Source organism: Chelon labrosus, assembly GCF_963514085.1.
Source record: "Chelon labrosus genome assembly, chromosome: 3".
Classification (NCBI taxonomy): Eukaryota; Metazoa; Chordata; class Actinopteri; order Mugiliformes; family Mugilidae; genus Chelon; species Chelon labrosus.
Genome location: NC_140339.1, coordinates 26365782 through 26371525, shown reverse-complemented (window position 1 = coordinate 26371525; position 5744 = coordinate 26365782).

The following is a 5744-nucleotide window of genomic DNA, read 5'->3' as shown; positions in this document are numbered from 1 at the left end:
AAAAATGTAGTTCCTAATGCAGCATTTGACCTAATATGTGTCTTTGCAGAAGATCTCTCTGGACTGAAAAGTAAGAACTAGTTTTTCTAACTTGTTTCTGTTCTGTTTTCTGATTATGAGAACAACAACCCAAATGCCTTACAGTCTCATTGTACACGATACTGAATGGAGCACTGTACCATGTATGCGATTTTGTGTATTCCTGGAAAACATTTTGGTGTTTTAATTTTCTTCTGTCACTATTTTCTGAGAGCAGACGAACATGGCATTTCTCTACCTTACTGTAGGATGACAATCAATACTCTATGTAACGTCTGACGCGATTAAAAGCAGTCAGATCTGGAAAGGACTTATAGCTAAAATTATATACTTTACATCTTAAATAACCATTGACTTCAGTTAGACTGATTGGATTTTTCATCTGCATTTGTAGAGTGAGATTTGGTCTCTATGTATCCCATGATAAAGAGAGGTAAAATTGTATTTGTTTATTAAAATATCAGAACACGTAGGAAGTGACAGACCATCAGCACATTTCCTCCCCAGCGTTTCAGGAAAAACAAGCACAATGACTGACAGCAATGACGGTAAGTTTTGCAATTTTATTGAACAAATTCACGTGGTGTATTTGCTTCTTCCTGTGGTTGAATTTACACTAATTGTTGTCTTTCTCTACCTGTTAAGTTTGGGAGTCACCCGGTTGTGGGACGAGGGATGTGCTTGAGGACAATAAGGACACAAGTGGATTCACTGAACATGAACTCCTTGATATCATGTATAATGCGTGTAATACCAAGTCAGGTACACTGACTTACTGTTTACTGTTACATTATAGTTTTATTATTTAACTATAATGAAATAATAGTATGAAATCATGACTCACTGTCTTCTGCTTCCCTCTCGTCTTCAGGAGAGGTGTTGGCCTCCACTATTGTACAGTACCTGCAAACTATGACTGCTCAGAGCCCAGGGCAGGACAGACTGGCTGCCCTGCGACTGCTGCTCGACCCCGACAGTGAGGACCCACATGTGAGCAGAGAGACTTTTCACTCCATCATGAGGGAGTGGATCACTCAGTGCAGCCAGGACAGGTGAGTGTGAGTTGTGTGAACTGAGTGTGTAGTTAAAAATTAGTTCCACTTTGACAGCATTTAATAAAATATCTCATCAAGCACGGTAATACTTTTTCTTCTGATGCTTTTGCTTGCAAGGGGGACCTTGATTATTTTTATTTAATTTGCATAAAAGATCTATAGATCTATAGTTTCAAAACACAGTTTGAATATCTCCAGTTAAATTAATTTTCTGATAATGAGTCTGTTGTTAATTACATATACACTGATCAGCCACAACATTAAAACCACTGACAGGAGAAGTAAATAACATTGACCATCTTGTGACAATTCACTGTTCTGCTGGGAAACTTTTGGACCTGGTATTCATGAGGATGTTACTTAGACATGTACCACCCACCTAGACCAGACCAGGCACCCCCACCCCATAGCAATGACACTCCTTGATGGCAGCAGCCATCCCCAGCAGGATGCAGCCTGACAGAGACACACACACAAAAATGATGTAGGAACAACTAAAAAAACATGAAGAACAGCACAAGGTGTTGACCTGGCCTCCAAATTCACTAGATCCCAAACTGATCAAGTATCTGTGGGATGATCCAAAGAGGCCCCTCCCCTCAACCCATAGGACCCAAAGGCCCCCACTAACAACATTCTGTTGCCAGACACCACAGGGCACCCTCAGAAGGCCCATGTCCATTCTCTGATGAGCCACAACTGTTTTGGAGGCACAATATTAGGAAGGTGGTCATAATGTTATGTCTGATCGGTGTATATTATTAATCCTTGATTTCAATGAGCTCACTTGCTGACTCCTCCTGTGTTTCAGTACTGCCGTGGATGAAACTCATGTATCTTGTGCAGACATATCCAAAGTTCCTATAAATGGTAGGTAGATCTTCACTCAGACACAACCCAGACAAATCAAACTGAAATCCAATCACTGAACCAGATTTTTTATTTCAGATTTGGATTTATCATTTTCTCAAGGCAAAGCAGCTTCACCAGAGAGCCACCAGTGTCCCTGGTTAGTTATTTCACTGTTTTCTTTTTTTTTTTTTATCACAGTTTGTGTTCTACAATCAGTTTGTTGTCATACTTCACCACAAACTGTTCATTTGGCTTCAGTGATGGAAAGGACCTGTCTGGCACTGTGGCTGAACTGAAGCATGCCCAACGCAAGCTGAGCGAGCAGAACAGCAGCCTGTTGAGGACGGTGGCTCAGTGTGATGATGTAAACCTGCAGCTTACTCTGGAGGTCTCTGAGCTGCGAGCAAAGCTGGTCAGGTGAAGTATCAACTACTTTCTTCCTCAATTAACTACAGCCATAGTATGTAGCATTACAATGTTATTCTATATTACTACATTGTACGGTTTAAATGTAAAGCAAACTGTAATCTGTAGCAATGTAATACACATATTTCTTTGATTTAAAAAAAAGTAGTAGGAAAAACAAAAACAGCACAGATCCATACCAAATTCCCCTACTTGAAATAGGCAGAGGCTGGTCCTGATCACCTACAAGTCAAACATCTCTATCATGTCCCCCCCCCCCCCCCCCGACACGTCCTTTAGCTGCTAGTAGGGACAGTTAAGAGGTGGAAGCACTATAAACTATCCAGAGGATCAAGAGTGCTTGGTCAAAGGGCCAAGTAATACATGTTCAGTTTATATTGGGGCAGCATGAGACTATCGGACAGTGGCTTTTTCAAAGAGAGATAAAACACTGCTATGACGCCTAACCGATCCATCTATTCTGTCCCCAAAGCTCAGAAGTAAGTACTGGAAAACCACCAGTAATTGTAAAATCCATAAAATCTGAAAAAACCTATACCACAAGAAAATCCCAAATAAACACTTAGACCAACATTTCTGCTTGACCATTACTTTTTTTGCACCCTAATTTAAAACCTTTCTTACACAATAACTGTGTCACATGTCTCAATAGTTCCTAAATGCATTATCAGTTATTCTATATTTTCTGTACACTGTCAAAATTTGGCATTTTACCTTTAAAACTTGTAGCTGAGCATGTACATGGATTATTTATTTGTTCTTTCATTGTTCATTTATTCACTGAGTGAGACGTGTATCCTTAATACTAAATATTATGACTACTGTGAATGTAAATGTGGCTTCACCAGTTCCTTTCCATTAGTAAATGCTTAGGTAAAACACGGATTGAAATTTCTTCTTTTTTTGCCACTTTAGATATAAGTAGAGTTGTGTTATTTTGGTTTATGCAGTGCTCAGCGCTCAGCAGTGAGAGTCAGATCCCTGACAGAAGAACTGGAGGAGATGCGTCGAGCATTTAAAGAGGCCCAGGAGAGAGTCAGTCGCAGCCAGAGCAGCTGCACCAAACTGGTACATCAAACACTCAGCAATCTCCAAATAAAACTTCCTTCTAAGCTTGATTTATTTTTTATACCTATTTTTTTGTTTGTTATTTTTCTTTGTCCTTCAGAGCAATGAGGTTGAATGTCTAAAGGTTCATATTAGGAGACTTGAAGACAAGGTAATGTGGATCTTAAATGTGAGCCCCGATGAAGCTGATGTTCTTTCCGTGTAATAAAATGCCCCTTGTGTCCACACAGAATGAAAAACTCACCTTTGAAAGGACATGCTCTGAAGATAGCCTCAACAAACTGAGGAAGGTCAACGCTGAGCTCAGGGTAGGAACACATCAGTGAAACACTTGTGTTTGTCTCTGTGTTAGACAGGAGGTAGGTGTTTTTGACTGAGTTAAACATCTCTGTGTTCACAGGCCGAACTTGAGGAAACTCTGGTCATGCTGTCTCTGAGAGACAGAGAAATCACAAAGGTTGGTTCACTGTGGCCATGAAAGGAAAATCGTCCCTTCACATTTTTATTTTGAGTTTTAACTTTATATTCCCTATAAATATTCCCTTGTAGAAAGACATTGTTATGGACAAGATGAAGAGCTCCCATGAGGAGAATCACAAAATGATTGAGGTATGTTTCCCTTCACTTTATAAAGAAAATAGAATGTCATCTGATTGTAAACTTGAAGATTTGCTTTTTTATTACTTTTACTTTTGGTGTGTTTTTTTCACATCTTTATTAGACAATGTGAGAGCAAGAAAAGCAATTTAACCGTGTTATATTGTTAAATTGGCTGTTACTCACCACATTGACTCTGTACTTGTGTTGCAGGGTCTGCAGTCGGAGCTGATGAGGTTACAGGAACATTCACACCGAGTACTTTTGAGGTATTTATGGCACATTCTTATTTGTCAAAAATGTACTACTACAGTAGTCTCTTGTGTGGATCAAACTCCAGAAGCACTGGATCCTACGTTTCCCAGAATGAAACCCAGCATCTCTCTTAACACTCTGGAATTAATGTATCCCCCATTTTAAGTTTTATCCTGGTTTTCTGTTAAAGACAGTAGACAAAAAAGCAAACAAAAAAAAACAGAGACAAACTGAAATTGTTGTATAAAAAACCTTTGGAGTTTCACAGAGGGCCGGGTCAGCCGGAAAGGGAAGTTGAATATTTTAAATAAATGTTTTGGACTATTTCAAGCACAGAAAAGGAACCGTAGGCTAATGAGTGGCAGAAATAATTTAAAGTCTTGAGGCTCGGTTATTTCTGCTGTGTTATTACAGGTATGAAAGACACTGCAACAGTCCTCAGAGTCTCTACAGTCGAGATCCTCCAAACCACCGCTCACTTCAGAGCGAGATGCAGGACAAGCAGCAGGTAGGAAAATCTTTTTGTCCACTTGTTATCTTTTCACAGGACTTATCATGTGTTTCATGTAGTTCACGTCTTCATTGTCTGCAGCAGCATCATAGAGCTCTGGACGACATAAGTCTCCCATCCCTCCACACACACACTGATGATATTCAGAGCATCATCCACAGGATCAAGAGCGCAGAAATAGCTCATCTTCTGCACAATAAATATCCTGAAAGGGTGAGGAAAGAGTTTGCACTCAACAGAGGAGGACATTGATCACATGCAGTTGACTAGCATGTGTTAATTCCTCTTGTGTGTTCTCTCACAGGACTCTGCTCCTGTGGAAGTGCAGGAGAGGCCTTTTCCTCACCTTCAGCAGCAACAGGCAAGCATCAAGCAGCAGCTCGTTAATGTGTATGTGAGTTTTTTACCTACCTTTCTCCTGTTATGGTAACAGACTGAATGTAGTTTGTGTTAGTCTCTGTTCTGAGAAGCTAAGCTAATAAAAACGGTGTCTGGTACTGACAGTGTATTTATGGGCATCTCCATTACACAATCCACAAGAGATACTTTCTTCTGCGTGTATCCCTCTATCAGGGATAAGTGCAGTTTTAGTACACCTTGGTAACTACAGACATAACAGTGTGTGAAGGAGATGTTTATAAAGCTGTGGTGGCTGTTTCAGGCTGCAGGAGCTCGAGCTGCACAAGTGTGCGTGGGAGGAGAACGGGGAGAAGGTGGAGGACCAGCGGAGAGCCTGGGAGAAGGAGCAAAAGCAAACCCAGACTGGCAGCCAGACCGGGAGCCAGACTCAGATCAAGGAGGCCAAGAAGGTGGCCGTGGTGAACTGGTGGAAAACAGTCCGTACGGAGGGAACCAAGGCCCGCACAAAAGAAACCAGTTCGATCCAGGAGCTCTCTGAGACACGGGCAAAGCTCCAGCAAGCAGAGCACGAAATCACTGAC